The sequence below is a fragment of the Rutidosis leptorrhynchoides genome, chromosome 2, assembly GCF_046630445.1.
Source record: "Rutidosis leptorrhynchoides isolate AG116_Rl617_1_P2 chromosome 2, CSIRO_AGI_Rlap_v1, whole genome shotgun sequence".
Lineage (NCBI taxonomy): Eukaryota > Viridiplantae > Streptophyta > Magnoliopsida > Asterales > Asteraceae > Rutidosis > Rutidosis leptorrhynchoides.
Window position 1 is genome coordinate 393,368,694 of NC_092334.1, and position 13,997 is coordinate 393,382,690.

Consider the following 13,997-nt stretch of genomic DNA (forward strand, 5'->3'; position numbering starts at 1 on the left):
GGGAAAACATTACCATGGATTTCATCACTAAATTGCCAAGGACTGCAAGTGGTTTTGATACTATTTGGGTAATAGTTGATCGTCTCACCAAATCAGCACACTTCCTACCAATAAGAGAAGATGACAAGATGGAGAAGTTAGCACGACTGTATTTGAAGGAAGTCGTCTCCAGACATGGAATACCAATCTCTATTATCTCTGATAGGGATGGCAGATTTATTTCAAGATTCTGGCAGACATTACAGCAAGCATTAGGAACTCGTCTAGACATGAGTACTGCCTATCATCCACAAACTGATGGGCAGAGCGAAAGGACGATACAAACGCTTGAAGACATGCTACGAGCATGTGTTATTGATTTCGGAAACAGTTGGGATCGACATCTACCGTTAGCAGAATTTTCCTACAACAACAGCTACCATTCAAGCATTGAGATGGCGCCGTTTGAAGCACTTTATGGTAGAAAGTGCAGGTCTCCGATTTGTTGGAGTGAGGTGGGGGATAGACAGATTACGGGTCCGGAGATTATACAAGAAACTACCGAGAAGATCATCCAAATTCAACAACGGTTGAAAACCGCCCAAAGTCGACAAAAGAGCTACGCTGACATTAAAAGAAAAGATATAGAATTTGAAATTGGAGAGATGGTCATGCTTAAAGTTTCACCCTGGAAAGGCGTTGTTCGATTTGGTAAACGAGGGAAATTAAATCCAAGGTATATTGGACCATTCAAGATTATTGATCGTGTCGGACCAGTAGCTTACCGACTTGAGTTACCTCAACAACTCGCGGCTGTACATAACACTTTCCACGTCTCGAATTTGAAGAAATGTTTTGCTAAAGAAGATCTCACTATTCCGTTAGATGAAATCCAAATCAACGAAAAACTCCAATTCATCGAAGAACCCGTCGAAATAATGGATCGTGAGGTTAAAAGACTTAAGCAAAACAAGATACCAATTGTTAAGGTTCGATGGAATGCTCGTAGAGGACCCGAGTTCACCTGGGAGCGTGAAGATCAGATGAAGAAGAAATACCCGCATCTATTTCCAGAAGATTCGTCAACACCTTCAACAGCTTAAAATTTCGGGACGAAATTTATTTAACGGGTAGGTACTGTAGTGACCCGAACTTTTCCATGTTTATATATATTAATTGAGATTGATATTTACATGATTAAATGTTTCCAACATGTTAAGCAATCAAACTTATTAAGACTTGATTAATTGAAATAGGTTTCATATAGACAATTGACCACCCAAGTTGACCGGTGATTCACGAACGTTAAAACTTGTAAAAACTATATGATGACATATATATGGTTATATATATAGTTAACATGATATTATGATAAGTAAACATATCATTAAGTATATTAACAATGAACTACATATGTAAAAACAAGACTACTAACTTAATGATTTTGAAACGAGACATATATGTAACGATTATCGTTGTAACGACATTTAATGTATATATATCATATTAAGAGATATTCGTACATCATAATATCATGATAATATAATAATTTAAAATCTCTTTTGATATTATAAACATTGGGTTAACAACATTTAACAAGATCGTTAACCTAAAGGTTTCAAAACAACATTTACATGTAACGACTAACGATGACTTAACGACTCAGTTAAAATGTATATACATGTAGTGTTTTAATATGTATTCATACACTTTTGAAAGACTTCAAGACACTTATCAAAATACTTCTACTTAACAAAAATGCTTACAATTACATCCTCGTTCAGTTTCATCAACAATTCTACTCGTATGCACCCGTATTCGTACTCGTACAATACACAGCTTTTAGATGTATGTACTATTGGTATATACACTCCAATGATCAGCTCTTAGCAGCCCATGTGAGTCACCTAACACATGTGGGAACCATCATTTGGCAACTAGCATGAAATATCTCATAAAATTACAAAAATATGAGTAATCATTCATGACTTATTTACATGAAAACAAAATAACATATCCTTTATATCTAATCCATACACCAACGACCAAAAACACCTACAAACACTTTCATTCTTCAATTTTCTTCATCTAATTGATCTCTCTCAAGTTCTATCTTCAAGTTCTAAGTGTTCTTCATAAATTTCAAAAGTTCTAGTTTCATAAAATCAAGAATACTTTCAAGTTTGCTAGCTCACTTCCAATCTTGTAAGGTGATCATCCAACCTCAAGAAATCTTTGTTTCTTACAGTAGGTTATCATTCTAATACAAGGTAATAATCATATTCAAACTTTGGTTCAATTTCTATAACTATAACAATCTTATTTCAAGTGATGATCTTACTTGAACTTGTTTTCGTGTCATGATTCTGCTTCAAGAACTTCGAGCCATCCAAGGATCCATTGAAGCTAGATCCATTTTTCTCTTTTCCAGTAGGTTTATCCAAGGAAATTAAGGTAGTAATGATGTTCATAACATCATTCGATTCATACATATAAAGCTATCTTATTCGAAGGTTTAAACTTGTAATCACTAGAACATAGTTTAGTTAATTCTAAACTTGTTCGCAAACAAAAGTTAATCCTTCTAACTTGACTTTTAAAATCAATTAAACACATGTTCTATATCTATATGATATGCTAACTTAATGATTTAAAACCTGGAAACACGAAAAACACCGTAAAACCGGATTTACGCCGTCGTAGTAACACCGTGGGCTGTTTTGGGTTAGTTAATTAAAAACTATGATAAACTTTGATTTAAAAGTTGTTATTCTGAGAAAATGATTTTTATTATGAACATGAAACTATATCCAAAAATTATGGTTAAACTCAAAGTGGAAGTATGTTTTCTAAAATGGTCATCTAGACGTCGTTCTTTCGACTGAAATGACTACCTTTACAAAAACGACTTGTAACTTATTTTTCCGACTAGAAACCTATACTTTTTTTGTTTAGATTCATAAAATAGAGTTCAATATGAAACCATAGCAATTTGATTCACTCAAAACGGATTTAAAATGAAGAAGTTATGGGTAAAACAAGATTGGATAATTTTTCTCATTTTAGCTACGTGAAAATTGGTAACAAATCTATTCCAACCATAACTTAATCAACTTGTATTATATATTATGTAATCTTGAGATACCATAGACACGTATACAATGTTTCGACCTATCATGTCGACACATCTATGTATATTTCGGAACAACCATAGACACTCTATATGTGAATGTTGGAGTTAGCTATACAGGGTTGAGGTTGATTCCAAAATATATATAGTTTGAGTTGTGATCAATACTGAGATACGTATACACTGGGTCGTGGATTGATTCAAGATAATATTTATCGATTTATTTCTGTACATCTAACTGTGGACAACTAGTTGTAGGTTACTAACGAGGACAGCTGACTTAATAAACTTAAAACATCAAAATATATTAAAAGTGTTGTAAATATATTTTGAACATACTTTGATATATATGTATATATTGTTATAGGTTCGTGAATCAACCAGTGGCCAAGTCTTACTTCCCGACGAAGTAAAAATCTGTGAAAGTGAGTTATAGTCCCACTTTTAAAATCTAATATTTTTGGGATGAGAATACATGCAGGTTTTATAAATGATTTACAAAATAGACACAAGTACGTGAAACTACATTCTATGGTTGAATTATCGAAATCGAATATGCCCCTTTTTATTAAGTCTGGTAATCTAAGAATTAGGGAACAGACACCCTAATTGACGCGAATCCTAAAGATAGATCTCAGGTGATTATTAAGAGCTTCCGCTGTCGCATACTTAAATAAGGACGAGATTTGGAGTCCATGCTTGTATGATATTGTGTAAAAACTGCATTCAAGAAACTTATTTTGTTGTAACATATTTGTATTGTAAACCATTATGTAATGGTCGTGTGTAAACAGGATATTTTAGATTATCATTATTTGATAATCTACGTAAAGCTTTTTAAACCTTTATTGATGAAATAAAGGTTATGGTTTGTTTTAAAAATGAATGCAGTCTTTGAAAAACGTCTCATATAGAGGTCAAAACCTCGCAACGAAATCAATTAATATGGAACGTTTTTAATCAATAAGAACGGGACATTTCACGAGTAGCTTGCTAAGCGCCGACTGAGGCTTCGGTTTTCAGTTACTCTCAACCGGACTTTGAGGTTAAAACCGGAAAACTTGATTAGTGTAAAAACTAACATGAATAATTTTCAAAACATAAAAGGTTTTTCGCAAAGGTCCTAATTTCCCTAAGGATCCAAATTTTCAAGAAATGTGGACTTTAAAACCCACCTTTCGACTTTGGCGTGATTTCATTTCGCGTGTGTACTCCAAAGGTGTGTGTATACTCAAAACGCGTGAGTTTGATTCGTGTGTGAAATAAAAGTGTGAGTGTGTATATATTGTGACCCGAGTGTGATTTCCATATAGCGTGAGTTATTGTGTTACTAAATAACTTGTGTGTCTTGTGTATAATATCGAGTGAGTGTGAGTCCCATTTTTTGTGTTCTCACTTAAATAAGTGTGTGTACTATAGTAAATTTCAAATTCTTGTAAGTCTTGCTTGAGGACAAGCAAGGTTTAAGTATGGGGATTTTGATAACGCCAAAATTATACATGTTTATTGCCGTTATTTCGATCCAAAGTTGTTCCATTTGTATATAATTGTTGTACGTATGTATTGTAATTCATGTATATTTGTAAAAGTCCATTGTGAATGAATAAATGAAGACCAACAGCAAAAACAGAGTTAAAACGAAGATTAAACGCGCAAAACAGCCCGAAACCACTGAAACAGGTCTAAATGCGGCGCATCTCTCTTAGATTCGGCGCAACTATGCACCAAAAAATTCTCGACAGTTTCAGATGCGGAGCATGCAGACTTCTGGACCAAAACAGCCTCAGATGCGGCGCATCTGAGATAGATGCGGCGCATCCAAGCCAGATGCAGTGCATCTGTCCCAGATGCGGCGCATCTGACCCCCTGCCGACAGTTCTGATGGCAGAATCGAGCTGGAATCTACTGAACGAAAAGAGATACGGCGCATCCCAAAGAGATGCGGCGCATCTGGTCACTTTCTGGCCAAAATACCTAACTTTTGAGGCTATTTAATGGAGCCTTTGGTTACTTACTTGAGACACCTTCACTACTACGTTCTCCCCCAGTTTTAAGACGATTTTCAAGGTCCAAGGAAGGCTGCAAGTTAATCTCCACTCTTTCAACATCAATATTAAGCTAGGATCGTTTATCGCAATTGGTACAATTGTTCTATATCTTTTTAACATGAATTTAACTTGTATTTACTGTTTCATTAGTTCTACTATGATTATCTTAGGCTAAAAGCCTTGTTTGTTTGCTTCAATGTAAGATTTATGGCTTGGGATTGTTCTATACTTTGATGTTATGCTAGTTATACATATGTTTGATTGATTTAATTATCTAGTTCAACCGTAAGAACCATTGTTATGCATGTTTAGATCATTACTTCAATTATATAGATTGCAACCTATTAATGTGAGTTAACTAGGAAAACAATCTATACTTCAATACATCTAGTAATCTAGATGATTAGATACATACACTTAAGTGATTTTGTTATGTGTTTAACTCGGTAATTGAATAAGTTCCAAAGCAACATAGTTATGAAATTACCTCAAGTGATTGTTGTAATTAAGGTTTCACGTGAGTTTAACCGGGTTGAATCTAGTTAGTTAACCAATCTAAATCACCATGTTCTTTCAAGAAATCCATTGTTGTAACTATCTTTATATTCTAGTTCAATTATAAGAGTTATGACTTGATTTATGTGAATTTATCAAAGGCTATAATTTGTACTTCAACACCTAGTGATCTAGACACCTATATGTGAATATAGGATAGTAATTGGATGATATTTAGGTTTTACAATCATGTAGTTTACTTAGAGTGATCTTAGTAAACTAGGTTTTATGTGAATTTAACCAAGAAAGAATCTTGTTGATTAAACATAGTTCTTAAGTTTATAAATATTGTGAAATTGATATAAACTACTCTATTGTAACTATCGCATAACGGTTTTAATTATAAAAGAACAATCCTTGTCATTTATCAAGCAAAGAAGTAAACGCCGCATTCTCATTCTTGTTAATTATTATTTTTATTTACTGTTTCGTTAAACAAAAACACAACTTCAAATAAAAACCCCCTTTTTAGAATAACTAATCGTGGTAAAATCATTTAAACAAACTTCTCCCTGTGGATCGAACTGGTCAATTTACTTGCTAGTTACTACATGATCGGGTTTTAGTTGCCTGTATTATGTGTTAATTATTAAGCATATTGTCTACATTTTAAAGGTTACGTCTTGACACATCAGCAGTCCCGGACAGAAAAAGTTCTATAAATTCATTTCGTTTTCTGTTTTGGTCGAACTCATATCTTTCCATCTACTCTCTCTGTAAACATATATATTATTATTATTATTATTATTATTATTATTATTATTATTATTATCATTATTATTATTGTTATTATTATTATTATTATTATTATTATTATTAAGAAGATTAATATTATTATTAATCTTATTATTATCACTAGAAGTATTATTATTATTATTAGTATTATACATAAAATACTACGACGAAGTCATGAGCGAGTTATTTCAAAACAAGCTTTTCGAGCGGGATAGAGCTAAGGAAATTATGGGTTATAGCTATGGAGGTTATGGGTATTGATTGGGGGTTATGACCATGCGTCAAAGGTTAAACCTAGTGTTTATTGTTGATGCATTTTATGCAAGTCCCTAGACATCTACCCACGTCCATTACAGGTACAACAGTTTACAGGCCACCATGATCGCTCGTTCGTGTTTGTATGTGGTTACAAGAACTGTAGGAACGAGATTTGGATGTTTGACTATGTTATACTAAGTCAGACGTGCGAGTGAAGCCTCACTCGTATGGGTGACAGGCTCATACGCACGGTTGATGCTGAGCTAAGTCACAATTACAACCTAATTGAGAAGACACGAGTGAGTGATCACCCGTACGGCTGATGAAGCCAACTCGTACTTGTGATGGATGACTCGTACGAGTGAGTCAACAGCAGGAAGTCTTATGTTCTTCATTTTAGGTTAAGCCTCTCATTTGTTACACACACTCAGATCTGGTGAGCTCCTCTGATTCTCTCTCAGCCCAAATCACCCAGGTGGTGAATAATAGCTCTAGGTGTTGATCTAATCACACTTGATTTAGTTGTAGTTTGACTAAATTAATCCCAAAAAGCTTAACCTATTCACTAGAGGGTTTGATTCACTTATTCCGCCATTGTGTGAGTTAAATCTGTTGATTTCTAAGTTCCTAGTCATGTTTCATCATTGGTATCAGAGCGTTGGTTGTGATTTCAACATCATCCTAGTGATTTTTGGTGATTAAAGAGTTTATTTGTTTGGGTTTTTGAGCTAAAAGTGATTTTAATCAAAAAGGAATCATTTTTACGTGTGTAATTGTTTTTAGAGAGTGTGTTTATGTTAATTTAGTGCTAATCCAGCTTGTGAACGAAGAAATTGAGGTTTAGCTTTAATTTCTAGTATTTTTGAGTGATTTGAGCTGACCAGCAGTTCACATGAGTGGGTCAATTTTTTTGATCACACGCGCGGTTGACCACACGGTTGACTGTCACTCGTGAACTCACACGCACAGGTAAGCATAACCTTTTAGGTTAACAAACTACAAGTCTGATCACACGAGTGATCAAGCGGTTGACTGTGACATGTACGAGTAATCACACGAGTGATCCTGACTCGCATGTTTGATACTTAGTATTTGGTACTTTGGTTTAAGTAGTGACACGTACGTTTGTGTTGTGACACGTACGAGTGAGACTGTCACACGTACGCTTGACATCCTGAACCGCACGGTTGATAACTTGAACCGCACGGTTTACCAGTTTTGGTAATTTCTCAAGATGTTAATTCAAATGACTATGCGTTAACTGCACCGTTAGTTCAGAGCATTACGAATATGACTCAACGATTACTTCTTGCTGAAAGCAAATCCGGAAGTGGTACGAAATGTCCAAGATTAATGAATATGGATAACTATTCCACTTGGAAGTCGAGGTTTAAGATATGGTCTGATGGTCAAGACACGAAACTTTGGAAGTATATTGAAACTGAATTTCAATGGCCACGTTCACCTGTGACAAATGAACTGTATACGTTACATAATATGCCTTCGGAAGAACGTGAAGAGTATAACTTGGAAAAGAAGATGTACTGTAACTTGACGAGTGCTCTTGATGGTCCGATTTGAAATGTCCCGTTCTTATTGATTAAAAACGTTCCATATTAATTGATTTCGTTGCGAGGTTTTGACCTCTATATGAGACGTTTTTCAAAGACTGCATTCATTTTTAAACAAACCATAACCTTTATTTCATCAATAAAGGTTTAAAAAGCTTTACGTAGATTATCAAATAATGATAATCTAAAATATCCTGTTTACACACGACCATTACATAATGGTTTACAATACAAATATGTTACAACAAAATAAGTTTCTTGAATGCAGTTTTTACACAATATCATACAAGCATGGACTCCAAATCTTGTCCTTATTTAAGTATGCGACAGCGGAAGCTCTTAATAATCACCTGAGAATAAACATGCTTAAAACGTCAACAAAAATGTTGGTGAGTTATAGGTTTAACCTATATATATCAAATCGTAACAATAGACCACAAGATTTCATATTTCAATACACATCCCATACATAGAGATAAAAATCATTCATATGGTGAACACCTGGTAACCGACAATAACAAGATGCATATATAAGAATATCCCCATCATTCCGGGACACCCTTCGGATATGATATAAATTTCGAAGTACTAAAGCATCCGGTACTTTGGATGGGGTTTGTTAGGCCCAATAGATCTATCTTTAGAGTTCGCGTCAATTAGGGTGTCTGTTCCCTAATTCTTAGATTACCAGACTTAATAAAAAGGGGCATATTCGATTTCGATAATTCAACCATAGAATGTAGTTTCATGTACTTGTGTCTATTTCGTAAAAACAGTTATAAAAACAGCGCATGTATTCTCAGTCCCAAAAATATATATTGCAAAAGCATTTAAAAAGGGATTAATGAAACTCACACATATGAATATTGTAAAACAGTTAATAAAGCATTTGCATGTATTCTCAGCCCAAAAATGTAAAGAGTAAAAGGGAGCAAATGAAACTCACTTTCACAGATTTTTACTTCGTCGGGAAGTAAGACTTGGCCACTGGTTGATTCACGAACCTATAACAATATATACATATATATCAAAGTATGTTCAAAATATATTTACAACACTTTTAATATATTTTGATGTTTTAAGTTTATTAAGTCAGCTGTCCTCGTTAGTAACCTACAACTAGTTGTCCACAGTTAGATGTACAGAAATAAATCGATAAATATTATCTTGAATCAATCCACGACCCAGTGTATACGTATCTCAGTATTGATCACAACTCAAACTATATATATTTTGGAATCAACCTCAACCCTGTATAGCTAACTCCAACATTCACATATAGAGTGTCTATGGTTGTTCCGAAATATATATAGATGTGTCGAAATGATAGGTCGAAACATTGTATACGTGTCTATGGTATCTCAAGATTACATAATATACAATACAAGTTGATTAAGTTATGGTTGGAATAGATTTGTTACAAATTTTCACGTAGCTAAAATGAGAAAAATTATCCAATCTTGTTTTACCCATAACTTCTTCATTTTAAATCCGTTTTGAGTGAATCAAATTGCTATGGTTTCATATTGAACTCTATTTTATGAATCTAAACAGAAAAAGTATAGGTTTATAGTCGGAAAAATAAGTTACAAGTCGTTCTTGTAAAGGTAGTCATTTCAGTCGAAAGAACGACGTCTAGATGACCATTTTAGAAAACATACTTCCACTTTGAGTTTAACCATAATTTTTGCATATAGTTTCATGTTCATAATAAAAATCATTTTCTCAGAATAACAACTTTTAAATCAAAGTTTATCATAGTTTTTAATTAACTAACCCAAAACAGCCCGCGGTGTTACTACGACGGCGTAAATCCGGTTTTACGGTGTTTTTCGTGTTTCCAGGTTTTAAATCATTAAGTTAGCATATCATATAGATATAGAACATGTGTTTAGTTGATTTTAAAAGTCAAGTTAGAAGGATTAACTTTTGTTTGCGAACAAGTTTAGAATTAACTAAACTATGTTCTAGTGATTACAAGTTTAAACCTTCGAATAAGATAGCTTTATATGTATGAATCGAATGATGTTATGAACATCATTACTACCTTAAGTTCCTTGGATGAACCTACTGGAAAAGAGAAAAATGGATCTAGCTTCAATGGATCCTTGGATGGCTCAAAGTTCTTGAAGCAAAATCATGACACGAAAACAAGTTCAAGTAAGATCATCACTTGAAATAAGATTGTTATAGTTATAGAAATTGAACCAAAGCTTGAATATGATTATTACCTTGTATTAGAATGATAACCTACTGTAAGAAACAAAGATTTCTTGAGGTTGGATGATCACCTTACAAGATTGGAAGTGAGCTAGCAAACTTGAAAGTATTCTTGATTTTATGAAACTAGAACTTTTGGAATTTATGAAGAACACTTAGAACTTGAAGATAGAACTTGAGAGAGTTCAATTAGATGAAGAAAATTGAAGAATGAAAGTGTTTGTAGGTGTTTTTGGTCGTTGGTGTATGGATTAGATATAAAGGATATGTAATTTTGTTTTCATGTAAATAAGTCATGAATGATTACTCATATTTTTGTAATCTTATGAGATATTTCATGCTAGTTGCCAAATGATGGTTCCCACATGTGTTAGGTGACTCACATGGGCTGCTAAGAGCTGATCATTGGAGTGTATATACCAATAGTACATACATCTAAAAGCTGTGTATTGTACGAGTACGAATACGGGTGCATACGAGTGGAATTGTTGATGAAACTGAACGAGAATGTAATTGTAAGCATTTTTGTTAAGTAGAAGTATTTTGATAAGTGTATTGAAGTCTTTCAAAAGTGTATAAATACATATTAAAACACTACATGTATATACATTTTAACTGAGTCGTTAAGTCATCGTTAGTCGTTACATGTAAGTGTTGTTTTGAAACCTTTAGGTTAACGATCTTGTTAAATGTTGTTAACCCAATGTTTATAATATCAAAAGAGATTTTAAATTATTATATTATCATGATATTATGATGTACGAATATCTCTTAATATGATATATATACATTAAATGTCGTTACAACGATAAACGTTACATATATGTCTCGTTTCAAAATCATTAAGTTAGTAGTCTTGTTTTTACATATGTAGTTCATTGTTAATATAATTAATGATATGTTTACTTATCATAATATCATGTTAACTATATATATAACCATATATATGTCATCATATAGTTTTTTACAAGTTTTAACGTTCGTGAATCACCGGTCAACTTGGGTGGTCAATTGTCTATATGAAACCTATTTCAATTAATCAAGTCTTAACAAGTTTGATTGCTTAACATGTTGGAAACATTTAATCATGTAAATATCAATCTCAATTAATATATATAAACATGGAAAAGTTCGGGTCACTACAGTACCTACCCGTTAAATAAATTTCGTCCCGAAATTTTAAGCTGTTGAAGGTGTTGACGAATCTTCTGGAAATAGATGCGGGTATTTCTTCTTCATCTGATCTTCACGCTCCCAGGTGAACTCGGGTCCTCTACGAGCATTCCATCGAACCTTAACAATTGGTATCTTGTTTTGCTTAAGTCTTTTAACCTCACGATCCATTATTTCGACGGGTTCTTCGATGAATTGAAGTTTTTCGTTGATTTGGATTTCATCTAACGGAATAGTGAGATCTTCTTTAGCAAAACATTTCTTCAAATTCGAGACGTGGAAAGTGTTATGTACAGCCGCGAGTTGTTGAGGTAACTCAAGTCGGTAAGCTACTGGTCCGACACGATCAATAATCTTGAATGGTCCAATATACCTTGGATTTAATTTCCCTCGTTTACCAAATCGAACAACACCTTTCCAAGGTGCAACTTTAAGCATGACCATCTCTCCAATTTCAAATTCTATATCTTTTCTTTTAATGTCAGCGTAGCTCTTTTGTCGACTTTGGGCGGTTTTCAACCGTTGTTGAATTTGGATGATCTTCTCGGTAGTTTCTTGTATAATCTCCGGACCCGTAATCTGTCTATCCCCCACTTCACTCCAACAAATCGGAGACCTGCACTTTCTACCATAAAGTGCTTCAAACGGCGCCATCTCAATGCTTGAATGGTAGCTGTTGTTGTAGGAAAATTCTGCTAACGGTAGATGTCGATCCCAACTATTTCCGAAATCAATAACACATGCTCGTAGCATGTCTTCAAGCGTTTGTATCGTCCTTTCGCTCTGCCCATCAGTTTGTGGATGATAGGCAGTACTCATGTCTAGACGAGTTCCTAATGCTTGCTGTAATGTCTGCCAGAATCTTGAAATAAATCTGCCATCCCTATCAGAGATAATAGAGATTGGTATTCCATGTCTGGAGATGACTTCCTTCAAATACAGTCGTGCTAACTTCTCCATCTTGTCATCTTCTCTTATTGGTAGGAAGTGTGCGGATTTGGTGAGACGATCAACTATTACCCAAATAGTATCAAAACCACTTGCAGTCCTTGGCAATTTAGTGATGAAATCCATGGTAATGTTTTCCCATTTCCATTCCGGGATTTCGGGTTGTTGAAGTAGACCTGATGGTTTCTGATGCTCAGCTTTGACCTTAGAACACGTCAAACATTCTCCTACGTATTTAGCAACATCGGCTTTCATACCCGGCCACCAAAAATGTTTCTTGAGATCCTTGTACATCTTCCCCGTTCCAGGATGTATTGAGTATCTGGTTTTATGAGCTTCTCTAAGTACCATTTCTCTCATATCTCCAAATTTTGGTACCCAAATCCTTTCAGCCCTATACCGGGTTCCGTCTTCCCGAATATTAAGATGCTTCTCCGATCCTTTGGGTATTTCATCCTTTAAATTTCCCTCTTTTAAAACTCCTTGTTGCGCCTCCTTTATTTGAGTAGTAATGTTATTATGAATCATTATATTCATAGATTTTACTCGAATGGGTTCTCTGTCCTTCCTGCTCAAGGCATCGGCTACCACATTTGCCTTCCCCGGGTGGTAACGAATCTCAAAGTCGTAATCATTCAATAATTCAATCCACCTACGCTGCCTCATATTCAGTTGTTTCTGATTAAATATGTGTTGAAGACTTTTGTGGTCGGTATATATAATACTTTTGACCCCATATAAGTAGTGCCTCCAAGTCTTTAATGCAAAAACAACCGCGCCTAATTCCAAATCATGCGTCGTATAATTTTGTTCGTGAATCTTCAATTGTCTAGACGCATAAGCAATCACCTTCGTTCGTTGCATTAATACACAACCGAGACCTTGCTTTGATGCGTCACAATAAATCACAAAATCATCATTCCCTTCAGGCAATGACAATATAGGTGCCGTAGTTAGCTTTTTCTTCAATAACTGAAACGCTTTCTCTTGTTCATCATTCCATTCAAATTTCTTCCCTTTATGCGTTAATGCAGTCAAGGGTTTTGCTATTCTGGAAAAGTCTTGGATGAACCTTCTGTAGTAACCAGCTAGTCCTAAAAACTGGCGTATGTGTTTCGGAGTTTTCGGGGTTTCCCACTTTTCAACAGTTTCTATCTTTGCCGGATCCACCTTAATACCTTCTTTGTTCACTATGTGACCGAGGAATTGAACTTCTTCCAACCAAAATGCACACTTTGAAAACTTAGCGTACAATTCTTCCTTCCTCAATACTTCTAACACCTTTCTCAAATGTTCACCGTGTTCTTGGTCATTCTTTGAGTAAATAAGTATGTCATCAATGAAAACAATGACAAACTTGTCAAGGTATGGTCCACACAC